The sequence below is a fragment of the Mus musculus genome, chromosome 15, assembly GCF_000001635.26.
Source record: "Mus musculus strain C57BL/6J chromosome 15, GRCm38.p6 C57BL/6J".
Lineage (NCBI taxonomy): Eukaryota > Metazoa > Chordata > Mammalia > Rodentia > Muridae > Mus > Mus musculus.
The window spans coordinates 55,307,152-55,328,237 of NC_000081.6; the positions used below are offsets into that span (position 1 = coordinate 55,307,152).

Genomic DNA, 21,086 nt, shown 5'->3' on the forward strand with positions numbered 1-21,086 from the left:
GACCAGAGTCCCCAGAGTTTTATAGACGATGGGTCCTTCGGATTCGCTCAAACCTACTGACTGTAATCTCTGAGCATGGGGAAAGGAGATCTGCTGGTCCAACAGCATAAAACTGTCCATATTTTGTTTCTACGACCAAGAAAACCCTCCAATTTAGCATTCTTCCAGTCGATTCCCGTTGAATAAATGTCTACCCTTGGCGACTGTGCTGGTCCCTAGGACTTGAAGAGCAAGGGAGAGGGGACCCACTGTGGGAAGGCAAAACTCATCTTTGGGGATGGAGCCTGGACGAGTGCTGGAGATTTCCCAGTGACTCGGGGGTTCTGATGGGGGGGGGGGGAGCACAGGGCACTGCTTTAGTTGTGGGGGTGGGGAGGACCCAGGGGCTCCTCAATTGCGTTCTATACCCGGCTGCCACGCGCACCTGGGTCGGCTGCCAGTCCTTGGGCTGAACTTGGGAGGAGTGGGGCGGGCTCCTCTGCAACTCGAGCGGGGCGGGGATGCTAGAGAGGAGGAGGGAAAGTGGGGGTCTGTCTCCCCACTTCCCGCCCCCCGCCACCACCTTTGGCTTTATAATTGGCTCGCGCAGCGGTTTCTTTCCTCTTATCTGATCCTGGGTGAGAGGCGAGGGGAAGGAAGCTCTGTAGGGCAGGAGGCGACGGGAGAGGGACAAGGAGAGGACAGAGTGAACGACAGGAAAGAGAAGTTAATTGAGAAAGGGTACTCTGAGGGAAGGCGAGCCAGGGCAGTGGTTCGCTAAGAACCAGTCGGCGGCTAATCTTCCCTAGGCGCCAAGAGGTCCCCAACCTGGGCTGGAACGTTGCCCTGCACAGGTCAGTTCGTCTTTCCCTACTGTTTTCCCGCTCGGCTTTGCATAATTCATAGGTGAAGAAAGAGCCCCAGTGAGAGCCACCTGCAGACGGATGCGATTGCCAGGACCAACCACTGCAAGTGTGCCCGCGGGGTGGCCGGAGACCTTAGGGGTGAGCTAGGAGACCGTGCACCCAGATAGATGCTTGTCTGGGGACCACAGGGCAGAGAGATTGCAACGCGCCTAGTGACCGACGGGTGTGTGGACAGCAAAGGAGCCCTCCGTTTCTCTCTGAGGATCCCTCCCTCCCATGGTGTCTGTGTGCGGTGGGCGCCGGGCTGGAATTGGCTGCATTTGGCAGCTCTGTAGTGGTGGCTCCAGCAAGTTCAATTGGTAAAGGCTTAGGGAGTCTTTTGGAAGCACCGTGTACGCACAGAGCACAACGCTGTTTAGATTCTATTTGGCAGTGGATCGGGAGACCAGTCCTTGGAGAACACGCATCCAAGCATTCACTGGACTGTTGCTGCACGTCGGGGCAGCTGTGGACCAGGCTCTGCACGGAAAGGGGGGTAGCCAGTGAGAGTTCATAGACAGTAGAATGATACCAAGCTCCCAGTGTTGCTGCTTTGAGGGGAACCACCAAGCTAAGCTGCTGCAGGAACCTTCTTCACTTTTTTTTCCTTTTATTTTTGCGAACTCCTCTTGCGTTCCGCTTGTGGGCATCCGGAGCATCTGCAGAAGTTGGGCTTTAGCATGCAGTATGCACAGTCTGGAGCAGGGCTAGGTTAGGTTAGGTTAGAGGAGCCCCGTGATTCTTTCGAGTAAGTAACCTTAGTTACCCGCCACGGTTTGGAGTCATTATGCAAACTTGGTGCTGAGTTCTTGGGTGCTCAGTGGGTAGCTAGTCTTGTGCTCAGGGTTGCTTAGGCAAGGTCTAGGAGAGCTGTTAACTTGCCCTGAAGAGCACCTCTGAAGATGCTCACGTGCAGTTCTCAGAGTGGTATGAATCCCTCTCCCACTTCCCTCCCCCGCTTCCAACTCCCCAACCCCGCCAACTGCTGGAACATGACTTCTAGATCTGACTGGAGTTCCAAGAAAGAAAGATCTATTTATTTAGGCAGGGTGGTATGTAGCTCAGGCTGGTCTAAAAGTTTTCTTCAGAACAGAGGGAGGAGACCTTGGGCTCACATTCCTCCCGTCTCCACCTCCCAAGTGCAGGATTGCAGGTGTGTGCGCGCGCCACTGCCTGGCTTTGACTCTGCTGGAAGCCTTGCAGAGTTGTTTGCTGGTAGCAAGTGTTAAAGTGGAGCACTAGCAGTAGGAAGAGAAATAGGAGGAAGACCTCTGTGACACCACGGTTAGGAGAAAATGAGATTTCTCAATCTTCAGTTACTGGAGGTCCTGGCCTCAGCTTCTACCAAAGGACCAAAGGCACTTCTTTATAGGATGGAGTAGCAAGCAGGCTCAGGGTGGCTGCACTAAAGAGATTGGGTGTTCTGTTGCTGAAGAGGGACTCCACCTCTATAGGTAGCCTCACTATTACATTAGAAATGGGTGGGTGGGTGAATGGAGGGTCGGACAGATGGAATTTAGATCTGATGTTAAGAGAATAACACGGAGGGGGTTTTGTTGCACCTGGACCCAATGCCAGATTTTCTAATACAGTTCTTTGATGGTTTGATTTGGTTGGTTTGTTTGTTTTGTTATTTATTTTGTTGTGACAGGTTGTGCCATGACTGGCCTGGAACTCATCAGGTAGCCCCCGCTGGCTAGGAACTCTAGGACCCTCTTGCCTTCGTTCCCTCAGTGCTGGCATTACAGGCATAGGCCACCATGCCTGGTTCCTTGTTTGTGTTGTAAACAGTCTACTTGATAATCATTTCACACAGGACACAATTCACACATTTAAAGTGCATAACTCAAGAGCTTTTAGTATATTTAAAATGTGCAGTACACATCCCAAATTAAGAATTATTTTAGGTTTCTGGAGATGGCTTAGTGGTTAAGAACACCTACCGCTCTTCTAGAGAGGGTTAGGGTTAGGTTAGTTTGGCTCCAAGCAAGGATATTTGGCAGCTCATAAACACCTGTAATTCCAGCTCCAGGGAATTGGACAGCCTCTTCTTGTCTCCATGGACATCCACGCCAAATACACATGCTTTTTGTTTTTTTGGTTTTGTTTTTTTTTTTTTTTCGAGGCAGTGTTTCTCTGTGTAGCCCTGGCTGTCCTGGAACTCACTCTGTAGACCAGGCTGGCCTTGAACTCAGAAATCCACCTGCCTCTGCCTCCCAAGTGCTGGGATTAAAGGTGTGTGCCACCACCGCCAGGCCACATGTTTTTTGTTTTTGTTTTTTAAATTTCTAAAAAGATATAGAACATTTTTAGTATTTCCAACAGAAAACCTACAGCTCTGGATAGTAATTTCCCAACTTGTCATCCGGTCTTGGTGGATTTCATATACATGGAATTATACTGTATAAGCCCTTTGTGATTAATTTTATTCATCTACTAGGATACCCTTAGGCTTTACCCATTTTACATAGGGCATCTTTTTAGTCTTTTAATAAATACTGGGTATCCTCTCCTTCTGCTTCAGGGTCCCTGAACCAGGATGATCCTGAACCTCCACGATAGCCCTGACCTCCAACAGGTCCATTGGAAGGGACAGGAGCCACCCTAGTGAGGCCTCTTAATTATTAATTCTCTGGGCAGGATTCCTTGGAACCTGTCAGTGTTCCTGGAGTCGTTTTGGATGGCTCCCAGGGTTCAGGATGGATGGGAGGAGCTTTTTGGCCCTAGTCCTGGACCTCTCAGAGTCCAGCTGAAGATTTCAGAGAAGTCTCTAGCCTTCTATGCTTTTCAGAACCATCCAGGGCTGACCTCCAGGATAGACTGAGCAAAGGAGAGAGACTGAAGAGTGAGTCTAGGGAGCCCCTCACCTACTAGGAAGAGCCCACAGGGCACATTCCCGTTAGATCTCACTCCTCACGGTCACCAACGAGAACACAAGGATCTTTCCCCTGTTTTTTTTTTTTTTTTTTCTTTTGGCCTGGTTGTTGCCAACATCCTCCGTAGAGATGTGACTTCAGCTTTGCAGTCAACCTTCATCCAATTCAGCCAAGTGACTGCTGTTTTCTTGGCCCCCAAAGTATAATTGACAATCTCGCTAAGTCTTTTTGAATCCCTGCATGTGGAGGCTGTGCTGTGGGAGCAGCACTGAGCTAACACTTTATCTGGGATTATGGCACTGGTGCAGGAGACCCTAGGTGATTGCTGGGAGGGACTGGCCATGGGGAGGATGGGAAGCAAGTTTAAAGGGAAGCAACCAACAGTGACTTTTGTCTCAGAAATATGTCCCTGAGTGTGATGGATGTCAAGATGTCAAGGAAGTAATCAATTCTTGCTTACTCCTTGTAAAAAAATAAAGAGGGGCAAAGGTCCAGTGACTCCTCTAGACATTAAGCCTTGAGTGTAGACTGCTTCCTGTTCTCATGGGGATAATGACCCCCCCCCTCTGTGTGTGTGTGTGTGTGTGTGTGTGCATGTGTTAGAAGATGTATTACTCAGCTTTCTGTCACTAAAACAAAATACTTGAAATAATTAGAATGAGAGAGGATGTGCTTGGCTCGCAGTTGAGGAGGTCTTGTTCAGAATGATGAGTTTGGCTCTGAGGCTCTGGGCCTGTGGCAGGGCAGTACATCATCAACTGGATGCCTGTAGTGGAGCAAAATCATTTACATTGTGTACAAGGGAGAGAAATGAGAAGAAGGGAAAAGGGGGTCCCTGGGAAAGCCTTTCTGTAGACCCCCCCCCCTTAGATTTTCTACCATGTCCCAGAGGGACAGGCATTTAAATATACTGGTCCTTTAGGTGACATTTATAACCCAAACTGTAGCAGAAGTATTGGCACATTCTGAGTATTTACTCCTTTCTCTCTAAAACAAAACAAAACAAAAACAAAAACCAACACCCCCCCCCATCTCCCCATTACTTTGGGACATAAATACAATTTCCCTTCTAAGTATAAAATCACTGAACTCCAGAGAAACAGAATACCTCCCCTGGGGTTACAAGTGAGGTCTAGCAAGTGACAGAGAGACTCTTAGGAAAAGGCCAGTGGGTCTCAACCCATATCCTTTTGGACACTTTATCCACCAGTTTCTCTGCTGGGGTGGGGCGGCAGGGTATGTGTGCACAACTGGAGGGGATGGTGCGAGCTGAGGCCAGGTGCTCTGTTAGCTGAAGCAGAGACAGAGGCAGGGGGATCTAGGGACTTCTGAGGACCAAGCTGACTTCAGAATCTGGTCGAAAAAAAGTGGTCTCTCTCTTTTTTTTCTCTCCTGCTTCTTTCTCTTCTTCTTTGTTTTCCTCCTAAAAACTTCTATAGTCTTTTTTCCTTTTTCTTTTTCCTTTTCCTTTTGGCTCTATCATTGTGACTAGAGAGGAACATCTGTGGGGCGTCATGAGAGCCAAGAGTGCAGTTGAAATGCAGAGCTTAGAGACCCAAATTCCCCCAAGGTTGAACAACTTAAATCTGTAGTATCCCTCCTATCTTTCCTGTATGTGTTGTGTGTGCATGAGTGTGTGGGTGGACATATGCCATGTACCCACGTGGAGGTCAGAGGTCAAGTTTTTGGAGTTAGTTCTCTCCTTTCACTGTGGGTTTAAGCTCAGGTCATCACGCTTGCACAACACACACTTTTACCCATTGCACAGTCTTGCATCCCTCTCCTGCTTCCTTTTAAGCCAGGACCTCACTGCATAACTAGCTACTGCTGCCTATGTTGCTATTTCTAGTCTTGAACTCACAGCCACCCTTATGTCTCGGGCTCCCGTGTGCTGGGATTACAGACATGAGCCTCCATGCCTGGTTCTAAATCAATTGTCATGTTTCATTTTTCTGTTAGTGGCTGCTGAAACTACCCTGGCAGATGTCCCTACAGGGAGTGGTACCAGACTCTTCCTTTCTAGAATTTACTTGAGCTGCTTGTGAACATTGTGGTAGAGGGAGGCGAGCCTTTGCCACAGGCCTGTGTGGGCCGTCAGGAGCCCTTTATTAAAAATGCTCTCCTGGATGTCCTTTTGTCTTGGCTTCTGTGGAGAAGGGCACAAACTGAATTGAGAATTTAAAACAATGAATTTGATTGTCTTCCTCTCCAGCCCAGCATCTTGCCATGTACTGTCTGTCACTATGCTAAATACTCAAAATACAGTATTGCACTTCTGAAAGTAGAAATGCAACTGATAACTACAGTTGGATGATAAACCCATAGAGTGGGAAATAAAGGTTAGCATCTTAGGCACCAGGGGAAGGCCATCTGCCTCTCACTGGGAGGACCAGAGAAGCCTTTCTGAATGGAGATGCCTAAGGTGAGAAGGGACATTAGCCCTCTACTGAGGACAGACACTTGATTAAGATAAGCTCTTATTTCCCTGGTGGAGGAGTTCTGTCAGTCCTTAGAAGCAGGAGCAGAGGTGAGACGAAAGCCAAATGATGGAACATTCTTGTGTCAAGTAGCTGTCACTACTTTGCTGTGCTTCTGGGATGGCTCTGGCTTCTATCTCAAAACTTACATATCTAGTTTAAGAGTGTTGAAGCAGCTGTGTGTGTGTGTGTGTGTGTGTGTACATTTGTTAAATGAGTATATGCTCAGAAGTGACTAACCATGGAGACCAGAGGTCACCCTTGGGTATCCCTCCCCAGGAGCCATTTACTTCTACTTTTGTTTGAGATAAGGTCTCTGACTGGCTTGGAGCTCACCCATTACACTAGTTTGGCTGGCCTGTGGGCTCCAGGAATCCTCCAGTCTGTGCCTATCCAGCATGGAGAATAAAAACGCATGCTACCACGTGTGGCTTATGTGGGTTCTAGGGGCTGCTGCACAGAGAATCTTACGTTTGTGTGGCAAGCACTTAACCTGCTTAGCTATTTCCTCAACTCATTCCATAGCTGCATGTCTGGGGCCAGTTTCTAGTAGCTCTTGTATAAAGGAATAGCTCTCACAGGGCCATTGCTAACTTCCTAGGAAGAACTAGTGAAGAGTGGCACCTCTGGAGAGCCCCATGCTATTGGAAGAAAGGAGTGTACTCTCCTTAGGACCATCCACCCCCAAGGCTCACATCTGACCGGTGACTGCTGATTTCAAGTGCCGTCTACCTGAAGCCAATTGGAAGTCATCCAACACAACCAATTTGAACTGGACACTGATCACTTATTGAAAATTAATCAGTATTTATTGCTGAGTATACCTATGAATTTGTTAAGTTATGAGCTAAAATGCCATCTGAGGTCTTCCAGTATCACCATCTAGAAAGGTAAAAGAATTTCTAAGGCCACCAAGCTAGCTGGGCGTTGCTACTCCTTGGGAGGCTGGATGCCGGTGCCACCCATAAAGGCGTTTTTAGACCCAGATGAGATCTGTTGCTCTTGGTAAAGCCTCCCTCATGAAGGAGGAAGGGCAGTGCTTTGGCATTCTGTGATCAGCATTGCGATGGTTAGCTTTAGCTGGCAACTCAGCCTAGACTCAGAGGGATTTACTGAGGGATTCCTAGACCAGATAGGCCTGTGGGAGTGTGAGGACTTGTCTTTTCTTATGTGTATGTGTGTATAACATGTCTGCTCATGTGTGTGTCCATGCTTGTATGCGTGTGTGCATGCATGTGCGTATATGTGTGTGCAAGTACATGTATGTATGTGTATGTATGTGTGTGTGCGTGTGTAGGTCTAAGGTTGACTTTAGACATTTTCCTTGATCCTTCTCTACCTTGCATATTGAAGTAGGGTCTCTCACTTGAACATAGATCCTGTTGCTTTGCCTGCTCAACCTACTCTGCTCACTCTGGCCATCTACTGTCCCTCCTTCTCCCCTAGACAGGATTAAAGGCCACTGTCTGACTCTCTAGGCCCTCTTGTGAATGCTGGAAGTCTGGTCCTTACCCTTGCCAAACAATTTCCCAGCAAGCCATCTCCTCAGCTTGGGGGTGCCTGCCTTAAACAAACAACAACAGCAACAAAACCCAACCAAACAGCAATAAACAAATAAACAATAAAGGAACGCTGACGAGCAAACAAGCTAACAAGACCTTATGAACAAACTGGAAAAGGAGTGCTCAGGGCATCCTGAATTCCATTTCCTCACACCCGCTCAAGCCGGAGACACTTCCTTCTTTCTTTCTTTTTTTAAATTAGGAATTTTTTGTTAGCTATTTTCATTATTTACATTTCAAATGTTACCCCCTGTCCTGATCTCCCTCCAAATCCCCCCCCCCATCCCCTCTCCCTGATCACCAACCCACTCACTCCCGCCTCCTGGCACAGGCATTTCCCTACACTGGGGCATAGAGCCTTTACAGGACCAAGGGCCTCTCCTTCCCTTGATGGCTGACTAGGCCATCCTCTGCTGCATATGTAGCTGGAGCCATGGGTTGCACCATGTGTACTCTTTGGTTGGTGGTTTAGTCCCTGGGAGCTCTGGGGTTAGTTCATATTGTTGTTCCCTAGAGACATTTCTTACAGGTAAAACTCACCCAGATTGTGACCCCAGTTTTCTAACAGAGGAAACCCAATCTCCTCAGTGTCGGACTTTGAATTTGCATCCAAAGCAGAGAATCCAGTTTTTATCCTCTGCATGAAGACTTTAAATGGATGAAGACACTTGTTACATACTTCTTACTCTCAGATTTCCTGGGACTAAAACCTGCTCACATTTCTCCATTCCTTCTTTGCCCAAACTTGTCCTTGACAATCGCGAAGCCTTTTTTTGTTTTTTCTTAAGAAACCTGTGAATGGCTCTTGGGTGAGGTGGCTCACATGGTCAGAAAGCAGATCATTTCCAACCTTCCTGGAGTGTGATAAAAATGGATAGGAATGTGCTCAGAACTGTCTACAGCAGTTTGCATAGGCAAGCAGTGGCCGCCTTCATAATTATCTTGGATCTTCATTTTAAACCTTTCTGCCAAGCCGGTCTTACACCCTTGCTGTGAGGGAGATAGAAGGCTCTTTGTTCTTCTTCCTCCTGTAGCCCCTGTCTAGGTTGCAAAATCACTGCTTATCACCATTTCCTTTTCCTTTCCATTAATCTATCACCCAGGGGCCAAAATGAGTGCTATTACGGTGATCATTTTTTTTTTAAATTAGTTTTAAAAAAAAATCAACATACAAGGAAATGTTTTTAACTTCTTTTTCTTTTTCTTTTCCTTTTCCCTTTTCTTTTTTCTTTCTTTTCTTTTTTCTTTTTCTTTTCTTTTTTTTTTTTTTTTTTTTTAGTTTTTTGAGACAGGGTTTCTCTGTATAGCCCTGGCTGTCCTGGAACTCACTCTGTAGACCAGGCTGGCTTCAAACTCAGAATTCTGCCTGCCTCTGCCTCCCGTGTGCTGGGATTAAAGGCGTGTGCTACCACGCCCGGTGATTGTTTTTAACTTTTAAAAAATTTATTTATTCATCTATTTTCTGTATATGAATGCTCTGTCTTCATGCACATCAGAAGGGGAATCAGATCCCAATACAGATGGTTGTGAGCCACTGCCTGGTTGCTGGGAATTGAAGTCAGAACCTCTGTGGAAGAGCAGCCAGTGCTCTTAACCATTGAGCCATCTCTCCAAGGTAGTGTCTCTCAGCATGGCATTCTCATACTTTTTTGTAGGTCCCTGCCCCACACCCCTATACTCCTGCTGGTCCCCTTCTTCCCCATCACCTCCTCCTGCCTTCATGTCACACAGATTATATTGCCCTTTCCCACTCTTATCTATCCTTCTTAAGACATCCTTTCCCATTTCACGGTTCCCTCTCTGGCTTTGTGAGTGTTATCCATATTATACCTTCAACACATACATATGAAAATTAAAATCTCATTTTTGTGTGGAATTATGCAGTGCTTGTCTTTCTGGGTCTAAGATGCCTTGCTTCACAGAGTATTTTCCTGTTCCGTCCATTTTCCTGCAAATGTCGTGATTTCATTTTTCTTTACAGATGAGTAAAATTCCACCCTATCACAACCTTCCCAGGGACAGACATTATCTTACTGATATTGTTGGTGAGGACATGCCACCATTTTGAGCTACCATTCCATCCTGCTTCATATTTCTCTTAGCTTCGCGGTTAGCTTGTTAACGGAATTGTAAGCGAGCTCCATTGGGGGGAACACATGGCGTGAAGCTCTGTAAGTGTTAAGAAGGATAACTCCAGTGCCATAAATAACTGTCTCTCTCAGACCCTGGGTCAGCAGCATCTGTGTATAACAGGTGGCTAAGGACAATTCTGTTTAAGTTTGTAGGGTTTATTTTGTAAATCAAACAATGATTGGTGGGAATACTCTTCAAGCTTTACTTGTGTATATGTCTAAGTCTTGGCAAGCGGTACAACTATTGAATAAATATTTGAAGGAATTTTTGATAAAACCAGCTGTATGGTAAGCTGAGAATTCTTTGCGTGCCTGTAAGCACTGGTTAATGGCTTCTCTTGGGTCTTTGTTCCTTATTAAGCCTAATTACACAAATGCAATTTGATAAAACAAACACACAAACTAGAAGCAGGCTGAATGGTCACTGATAGAGATGCTTGAAGGCTGTTTGTAAGGTTATGACTGTCTTGACCACACTCATGCTTTGCATTGCTAGCTCTCTCCAAGTTTCATTTGTACCTTCTGATATCAGAACTAAGTAGCCATTTCTGGTATGATGTTTTTAAGAAGAAGGGGGAAAATGAAAGCAGAGTTTTATTTGTTTATTCAGACTATTCAGACTCTTGGGCAAAATTTCAACAAATGAGGCTTTAACTTTTTTTTTTTTTTTTTTTTTTTTTGGTAAATTTTAAAATATCTCATGGCACTTAAATAGAAATTGAGACTTTTCTTGTCTCTACTTCTCTGTCCAAAAGTTTGGTGACTTGGCAGAAAAGCTTGGGAAAACTAAGATTCTACTTCTCCCAATATGCCATTGCTCATCCTAACTTAAAGTAAACAACAAAAGGAACTTAAAGATAGGCTCTCTGCGCAAGCTTTAGCTCCTCTCTTATAAACAGAGCCATTTCCTCCCAAACTGCTAAGAGGAATGTAGGTACTTAACTAGCTAAAAGATTTGAAATGTGTTCACTTTAAATGCCACACGTCAACTATTGTCATGCAGCAACTGGACATAGGAACTGCAATGCTTTGATAAAAAGACAAAGGCGCTTAGAGTTAGCATAGATGCACGAGATCTCATGCCCTTAACCTGGTATCAGAGGAAAAGGGAATAGGGGATGGGGGAGGGACAGTGTCTGTGTGTGGGTGGGATGGGGTGGGGACAGCAATAATTGGAATGTAAAGTGAAATAAAAATAGAGTCTATGAGACAGATGTGGCCAGTTTCCTTGCCTAGCTTACTTGAAACCTAGAGTTACCATGTTTGGGGAAGGAATTCTTAAGAACAGACACTTGATTTGAGAAAGAGATTTTGTGGCTGCTTTTCTGCGCATGTGATGGGCAGATCCATGGATGATTAGCTGACTGATAGATATCTAAGGAGACCGAGGCTGCCTGCTGGGATCTGCTCAAGTCCTTGCACATAAGGGCTGCTCAGTCTCTGTGGATCAGTTTTCTCACCTGAAATAAATCAATTCAAGCTGAAATGCTATATATACAAAACCACTGGACGTTCCACCTCTTCTCTGATTTCTTTATGAATGAATTACACAAGGAGAATAGTCATATTTTCTTCCAGATACACTGTAAAATTCTGACATCAAGCCAGAATGCTGAGGTTGAAGGGTGGGTCAGTTATATTACTTTGATAGCATATAGAATTATGGTTTATTATTACTTTTGAAGACAAAGACTCATGTAGTTCACACTAGCCTCAAGCTCACTCAGTAGCAGAGGTGAGCCTTGAACACCCAGGTCTTCAGCCTTTGCTTCCCTAGTGCTGGGAGTGAAGGATTGCACCACCACACAGAGGGAGATTTATGTCTTACTACATTCCCTGAAGTAACTCTTGGATTAAACAGGAAGTGAAAGCTTTTGTGATGCTGTCCATACATGTTCAGTAGCAAAGGAAGAGCAGGGCCATATTAATGAAGACTAAACAAAACAATAAAAGAATAACAAAAAGAACGTCTGGCTATCAAACCAAAGTTAAAACAGAAGAGGATTAATGACAAATGCAAAGATAAGCTGAAAAACAAAGCAATGAACTTGACAATGGAGCAGACTTTGCTCTCAAAAATTGCAAATTGGACAAGTCTTTTTTATCTTTTTTTTTGTCAAAACATACTGATTTTGTGATTATAAGTGGAAAAGAAACAGTTGGAGCTGAGATAGTGCCTCAGCGCTCTAGTGAACATGAAAATCCATATATGAAGAAAAAAATTATGTGCAGACATCTAAACCAGAGCCAAGACATGCGAAAATGAAGTAGATCTAAAATAAGAGAGGAAGAGAAAATGGAAATGTCCATGAATCAGCATCAAGAAGATGCAGGGTCATTGGCCAGGACAAAGATCATATTAGGATCCTTTCTAGCTTTTCTTATGAAGCCAGAATAATCGTGACACTCAAGAAAACTATAAGTCAACCTTGGTTATTGACACAGCTTGCAAATTTAGCAGCACAAGTTGGACTTAGTGTGCAAATGATACTAAGTTAATGCAACAAAGGTGTGTGAGCCTGGGAGGAATCTCCCCAGAGGAGACTTTGGACCAGGAATGTCTGATTGGCAGCTGTTGAAAGACGTTCTGTGGAGAGCCAATGCACCAATGGGCGGCACAAATTCAATCCAGGACTAAATTCTGGCACCAGAACTCTGTGCAGGAGGCTCACACAGACGGACAGAACCTTGGGATCCTTCTGATGAATCATTGTCCTAATCTTGCCTCATGGGGACCTGGTTTAGTCTTCAAAACCTTGGATGCTAAGTCACTGTTATGAGAATTTGGATAAAGCAATGAGTAGCAATGGGCTAGCTCCCAAGTGGAGATGCAAGCTGAGACCATCTCCTGGATCTCCTTTTGTGTGTTGTGCAATCCTAAGAGAAGCTACTTTGACAGCATGTGATGCTGCAAAGGAGAGCAGAAGGTCCCGTCCGGAGTAACTAAATGTCCCTCTTTGTGTGGTCACCAAAGTATTCGTTCATTCTGGGCAGTGTGCAGGAAGCAATTGCCTCCCCCAATGGCATTTTCAGTGGGGGTGAGGACCCCATTATTAGTATCACAGCGCTGCAAACAGAAAGTCTCCTCCTTTATTTCCAGTCCCCTGGTGAAAAGGCACTGGATTAGATCACAAAGGCGAATGACCCTGGAGGGTCTGGAAGAAGCCAGAAAAGCAAGATGAGATCTATGGCTCAAAATGGGAAGAAAATTCCTAGGATAGTCTGGACTCAGATCCAAATGACCCTGACATTCCTCTTCCAGGAAAACCCAGCTGAACCTTGAGACCATTTGTGGCTGCCACTAACAAGGCTATGTCCCAAGAGTATAGCATTAGGAAGCTCCTCTAAGCAGGTCACGGGGCTTTAGTGTCAACAGTCACAACCCGATGGCAGCACTGACTTTCTACCTAGCTATAGCTTTTATACACTTGGAGAGGACTCTTAGGGACCTTATCTCTCTCTTAATGAAGTTTTTCCAGAGTCGATGAAAAATTATCTTTCAGCCCGGCCTCTAGCCTAAAGCCTAGTTATTATGTGTTTTGCTAGATTAGATCTGCTACATCTAAAAATGCTAAAGCTAGCATCTTTCAGAAGAGGAACATTCAGGCCAGGGAGAAGTATCATGAGAGAAACTTAAAATATTTGAGGCTCAATAAGCAAGATATGTTGTATTAAACATTCATATATCAGAGTCTCTTGCCAAGATTTATAAACTGGGAGATTAGAAAGAGCAACTCTTACTAATTTCCTGCTATGGAAGAGATTTTCTCAGGATAGTCTGCTATAAAAGATCTCAGAGTAGAAATGCTAGAGAAATTTATATAAACCTGGCATGGTGGCTCACACCTGTACCACTGGCATTTGGGAGGTTGAGGAAAGAGGATCAAGGTCAGCCTGGGCTTCATAGTGAGAGTCTTTAAAAACAAATTAAAGCCAGGTAGTGATGGCATATGCCTTTAATCCCAGCACCCAGGAAGCAGAGGTAGGTGGATTTCTGTGAGTTTGAAGCCATACTTGTCTACAGAGTAAGTTCTAGGATAGCTAACACTATACAGAGAGACACAAACTCCTGCTCTTCATTTAAAGATAAAGGACAATTAAGATGGGCTAGAGATTTGGCTGAGATGATAAGTGTGCTTATTGCTCTTTCAGAGTTCATATCCCTGCACCCACAGAGGGCATCTCCCAACCACCTATAAATTCAGCTCCAGGGAATCCAACACTCTCTTCTGGTCTCTAAGGGCAACTGCACACATGTGGCATATGCTCACACAAACATGCACATACCTATAAATAATATAAAAAATTCTTAGAAAATACCAGTTTTGCGTTTCAAGAAAATTATAGCAATGGCTAGTATGGAGTCGTCTTCATTTATGAGTCACAATTTGGTAGCTTTAATTGATTTGGTGTGATTTTGGCCTTTGCAGTCATCCATCTACACTAGAGAACACACTGGCAGTTTAAAGCTTAAGACAGTCAGCAGTTCATTGGCATATAGCAGGTGGCTTGCATTAAGTTAGTCTCCTCGAAACTGAAGGGATGGAGTCTTCTCCTGCTGCTATTGTTGTCCAAGAATACAAATGACTTAGAGATCAAATGGAGTGTCACTAAGGGTAAGCTAGGAGAAACTTTCTCAAGAGTATGGCAGTATCTGTCATTTCAAACTGGCCTGGTCAAATAGTCAGGGCCACCACAATCATGTGAAAGTTTAAAAAAAGTAATTGTTGGGATGGAGAGATGGCTCAGTGGTTAACAACACTGACTGCTCTTCCAAAGGTCCTGAGTTCAAATCCAAGCAACGACATGGTGGCTCACAACCATTCATAATGGGATCTGACTCCCTCTTCTGGTGTGTCTGAAGACAGCTACAGTGTACTTACATATAATAATAAATAAATCTTTGGGCTGGAGCAAACTGGGCAGGAGCAAGCAGAGGTCCTGAGCTCAATTCCCAGCAACCACATGATGGCTCACAACCATCTGTGCAGCTACAGTGTACTCATATGCATAAAATAAATAAATAAATTAGAAAAGAATTGTCTTTTATACATCTATATTGCAATGACACATGACTCGTATCAAAAGAATTCATTAGAATGAACGATCAAGAAGAAAGATATGATGAAGGGTATTTGGCACTAGTCTCTTTTTAAAAACTTTAAGGTGTGATTTACATGTCCTGTTATTTTCTCACTTCAAGTGCACATTTTGTCAAGTTTTAGTATAGTCATGTGATGGTGAGGTCATCACCACAAATACATTTTAAGGTAGCATCCATTTTTAAATTAACTTTTGGAATTATGGGTTTCATTGTACAGGTTAATTCATAAATATCATGCAATTCGTTTGTATTTGTATGTTCATTCCCACATCCTTCTCACCCCTTAATGATGGTTTTTCCTGGCTCCCATATCCTGGGTTGGTTAGGTTTTGAGGCAGGATCTCATATAAGCTCTCCTCATGATCTTTCTGCTTCCACTTCCCAAGTGCCAGGACTATAACTGTGTACCACAACTCCTGCCTAAGGACTTAAAAACAAAACAGACAAAATAACAACAAAAGCATGAAACCAAACTATACCTCAACTCAACCACCAGCAATATACTTCAGGTGAAAGTGTGAAGTTTTGCTGGTTAAAAAAAAAAAATCCATGCAATTTGGGAGGGAAGGGGAAGGGGAAGGGGAGGGGAAGGGGGAGGGGGAGGGGGAAGGGGAGGAAGAAGAGGGAGGGGAAGGGGAAGGGGGAGGGGAAGGGGGAAGGGGAAGGGGAGGGGGAGAAGAAGCAACAGCAGCCTCAGCAGCAGCAGCATTAGTTACAAGTGTATTTAACACAAGACATGAGATTGAAAAAAGATGTAAAAGTAGGTAGTATTAATCTAGACTGTTGTGTCATTACAAAGCAATGTATTTCTGTGTTACAAATAGCCCATTAGTCATCCAAGTATGGAGATATTCCATGCTCTTCTGGAATTGAAAAGTTAAGATAATAAGAAATAAAATTTGGTTTGAGATAGAGGCCATTTTTCCCATGACACTGGACACGCTGATGAAAAACATTTAATCATATTAGTTAACTGAACAAACAAACTGACAAGACCTAAGACCAGTAAATTAAATTAAAAGATTAAAAAATAAACTAGAAAAATGGTACAAGTAATATGAGTTAAAATAAATAGTATGTAAAGATTTCTCACAATTCAGAAAAAAGTAGATGCAACAGACTTTATTAAAAAAAAAATAGCCAAACTCTACCAAGTATTACACCAAAATGACAGTCAAGGTTTAAAAAAATTTTTGGGTTCATTTATTTTGTTTTATGGATATGAGTGTTTTGCCTGTGTGTACAAATGTGCACAAAGAAGTCATAAGAGGGTATCCAAAGCTTTGGAGCTGAAGTCACTTACAGATGTTTGTGAGCCACCATGTATGTGAACTTAAGTCCTCTATGAGATCAGCCATCACTGTAAACCACTGAGCTATCTCTCTTGGCCCTATTATAGTCAATTTTAATTGGTAGATATTAACCTTAACTGTATTGAGACCTGCCCAGGAAACAGTAAAACCATTCGATCATGAGGACTCAGAGTTAACCAGTGGTTTAATATAGTGGTTTAATATAGTATATTTAAACTTTGAATAGATTGCTGGGAGGTGGTGGACCTTCCTGCTTGGTTAAAGGAAGTGGGTGTCTGTGGTGTGCTTAGGTGTAACATCTTCCCCTGGGCCTTCCTATACTTCCCATACTAAGTCTTCATGGACTTGATTAAACTGCTTTGATTTGCCATCTTCTCACTGTCATGGTGACTGACACTCCTGAAACTTAGCAGAAAGCTAATAGTTCCTTTAAGTTATTCTGGCACATTGTTTTTGTTAATATATACATATATGCAAACACACACATGCAAATACATATACATATGCAAATATATGCAACATACAAATATGCAATATGCAAATACACACACATATGCAAGCATATAGAGTATATATGTATATGGATACAGATATATGCAAAAGTGACTAATCTACTGGCATTGGAAATCAAATTAAAACGAGACTGTCACACTTACATTTACCTATCAATCAGGTTATAAGCAACCCCTGTGATGGTAGGTGTGACACGGAGTGGTACTTTGTAAGATGCTGTGGGAGCAGAAATCAGTGTAACTGTCCACACTGCTTTGGGCAATTCGTTTAATAACCTGTACTTTATGGGAGTTGGTTGCATATGTGTGCAATCCCACCATTTGGGAGACCGAAGAAGAAAGGATAATTAGGTTAAAGCCAACCTGAGTGACCTACTGGGACCAAGTTTCAAAAACATAAAACAAAACTTACATCATATTTTACCTAGCAATTCCATATTTTGAATTTAGCCAAAGCACATTATCAGTACAAAGTATCAGTAAGGATGTTAACTTCAGTGTTTATACATGGTTGAGAAGTTTGGAAATAACCTAAAAATTTTAAAATACTAACTAATTGTGACCCTGTCAAATGTATTGAAAGAGGACTTTTATTATCAGCAACAAATATTCACACTACACTCAGGAAAGAAGAATAAATATATTCTTAGCTCTTCTTAGAGTGAAAACATCTTTGGGATCTGTGATGGCTTTTTTCTTAAAATCCTGATTTTTATGATTTATTTTTTACCGAAAAAATTTTATACAATAAATCTTGATTATGTTTACTCCTAAATCACTTTCATTTTCCTACCCACAAAAGTTTGTTCTGCTTCTCTCTTTAAAAACAAACAAACAAAATTCTAGGAACATACGCACAATATCCCTTGCTCCCCAGCAAACAACAAAAAACAAAAATCAAAACATACAAACAAAAGATCAGTAAGATTTTAAAAAATGCCAAAAGCAAACAGAGTCAAAAAGTCCACAAAAATACCATTGAGTTTGTTTTGTGTTGGCCAACTACTCTTGGACTTGGGGCCAGCCCTGACAGTGTAAGCATCATACCTGGTGAGACTCCATAGTTTTTCTTTGCCAATGGTATCAGTTGCAGATAGCTTCTTGGTTAGGGGTGGGAGTCTGTATTTATAACCTAGAATAACCTAAGAAGAGAGCCTCAGTTGAAGGACTAATTAGATTGGGTCCATTTTTTGGGGACTGTCTTGATTGTTAATTGATGTCAGAAGACCTAGCCTATTGTGGGCATCACCAATCTCTAGGCAGAGGTCCTGAACTATACAGGGCAGGAGACAGCTAGATGAGAGCAAGCAGGTAGGCTGAATGCGTTCCTTTCTCTCTGCTCTTAGATGAGGAAATGATATGAATAGTTATTTGAGTTCTTGCCTAGACTTCTCTTCAAGAGATGGACTGTAACCTGGAATTGTAAGCCAAATAAAACCATTCTTACTAAGTTGCTTTTTGGCTCAGGATATTTTATTACCAAATCAGAAATGCAAGTAGGACACAGGATCAATCAGAAGAGATATTTTAAGGTATGAGCATATCAGTATGAAGAATGATGTTGTGGGAATGCTCTCCTAGGATGTTGTACTTCATCTGTTCTACCTGAGTCAACTCCCTACTCTGGGTCTCACAAACTCTGTAACTTTGATATTCCCTTGTGGTTCATTGTGCCCTGAGTTGAGTTTCAATGTAATTATGATTTTTTGTGCATCATAGATTGTATTACATCAGGCAACTCTCCCCTCCAAATTATATTGTGTTTAATAATACTGGCAGTAAACTGCCTGGCATCAGACTCCCTGAAGTTTGATCAAGGCTGATAAAGTCGATCTAAATCAAGCTTTTATTTCCACCTCTTAGCAATTAGTTTCCTTGCCTGCACCTGTAGGGTCCCCTCCAATATGTTAAAAATATTCCATGGAGCATACTTACATCAAAACATTATTTACTATTTATCAGAAACTAAAGTGCAGCCAGGCAGTGGTGGTGCACACCTTTAATCCCAGCACTTGGGAGGCAGAGGCAGGCAGATTTCTGAGTTTGAGGCCAGCCTGATCTACAGAGTGAGTTCCAGGACAGCCAGGACTATAAAGAGAAACCCTGTCTTGAAAAATCAGAAAATAAAATTAAAAAAAGAAAAGAAAAAAGAAACTAAAATGTAATTAGAACTATGTATTTTGTGCCTTAAACCTGGCATGTCTCTCTTATATACTATGTTTATATGTACCTTATATTCTCTACATTGTAAAGTTGCTACACTGTGTTGGTTTGTATCTAATACTCTATATATTATAAAGTTGCTACACTGTATTGGTATGTATCTAATGCTCTCTATATTGTAAAGTTGCCTTAGATCTTGTGAATAAAGTTGTCCTTGTAGAACAAAACTTTTGAGATAGTTTCTTATAGCTTTGTCATGGTTTGTATATTCTTGGACCAGGGAGTGGCACCATCTGGAGGTGTGGCCTTTTTAGAATAGACGTGACCTGGTTAGAGTAGTTGTGTCACTGTGGGTGTAGGCTTAAGACCCTCACCCTAGTTGCCTGGAAGTCAGTCTTCCACTAGCAGCCTTTGGATGACGATGTAGAACTCTCAGCTCTGCCTGTGCCATGTCTGCCTGGATGCCTTTATGCTCCCACCTTGATGGTAATGGACTGAACCTCTGAATCTGTAAGCCAGCCCCAATTAAATGTTGTTTTTTTATAAGACTTGCCTCGATCATGGTGTCTGTTCACAGCAGTAAAACCCTAACTAAGACAAGCTTTTAAAAGCATATTTAGTTTATAATATATATTTCAGATTTTGTTATGAAAATTTTCATAACCGTTTCTATTTTCATCACACTTCCATCCCTGTCACACTCCCTCTTATCCCTTCTACACTCCAACGGATCTCTTTCTTTTACCCAACTAGTCCCCTCCTACTTCCTGTTTAGTGAATATTTAACTATTGCGTTTAATTATGAATGCTCACAGGACCGTGGGTGAGGGGTTATTAATACATATGAGTGTAGACGCCTTACCATGGCTATAAATGTCTCCTTAGTCTCCCAGGAAAAAACTCAGAATTTTTCCAATGTAACGACCTAAAATCCAATAGTGGCCAATAGAATGGTTTTTTATATTAATACCAATATAGTTTTCCCCCTTCCCTCTGTCCCTTCTCTCTTTTTATTTTCTGCCCTTTCTTTTTCCTGACTTCTTTCTTCCTCTTTATTCCTTCTCACCCTATTTTTGTACCTTACCTTTCACTAACATAAAAAAAAATATTTGGAAGAGTTTCAGATTCTTATATATTTGAGAAAAAACGAGCTGTGAGAAAAGATCAAAGGATTGGAGATTATTCAACCCATGAGGGGAAAAATTGAGCAGTGATTTCCTGTTAGCGAGTTCTCTTTGATCACCAGTATAAAGAAAGGTAGGACTCATTTGTGGTTTGTAGATTCCGTAAGGTGGCAGTAGGTTTTACCTTACAGGGATGGATACAGGAGGGACACATGATTGGAAAAGACACTGTTTTAGGCAGACTGTGCAATTTACACATTTTTACAGGAGAGACTCACAGTGTAGCCTCAACATCTCAATTGATTCTAATGCCCCAATCTTCCTTCCTTCCTTCCTTCCTTCCTTCCTTCCTTCCTTCCTTCCTTCCTTCCTTCCTTCCTTTTCTTCTTCCTTCCCTTCTCTCTCTCTTTCTCTCTCTTTCTCCCTCCTTCCCTCCCTCCCTCCCTCCCTTCCTCCCCCCTCTCTCTCTCTTTCTTTCTTTCTTTCTTTCTTTCTTTCTTTCTTTCTTTCTTTCTTTCTTTCTTTCTTTCTTTCTTTCTTCCTCTCTCTTGCTCTCTTTCTTTCTTTGTCTTAACTTTTGTTTTATTGAAAAGAAATTTTATAAATTATATTTCCTCATGTTTCTCCCTCTACAGTTCCCCCGGATCCTCCCCACCTTTCCACCCACCCAACGTTATGTTCTTTTCCTCTTTCTCTCCCTTTACAAAAACCAGACCAAAAAACCCACTCAAAACAACAAAAAGAAACCCACACACATACACACATAAACAACTCCACAAAAACAAAAATCAAAATAAATAAGCAAAAACCAATAAGACAAAAATACCCAAAGCAATACGAGGCAAAAAAAAAAAAAAATCCACAAAAATATCAGTTTTAAGTCTTTCTTTTTTTTTTTAAATTAGGTATTTTCCTCATTTACATTTCCAATGCTATCTC

At 42.7% G+C, this 21,086-nt stretch overlaps 1 protein-coding gene across 3 annotated transcripts in view; it reads left to right on the forward strand.

Annotated features, from left to right (window-relative positions):
• The first annotated feature begins 492 nt into the window (after positions 1-492).
• The window catches only part of Col14a1 (collagen, type XIV, alpha 1), a 213,160-nt gene continuing 192,566 nt past the window's right edge, over positions 493-21,086 (forward strand). For 2 of the 3 annotated variants that reach the window (NM_001368422.1, NM_181277.4), the window contains exon 1: positions 600-833. The gene's annotated coding sequence lies outside the window, so the exon portion shown is untranslated. Of the gene's footprint in view, positions 834-21,086 lie in introns of all 3 variants that reach the window. The other variant, XM_006520385.4, reaches the window with a different exon arrangement.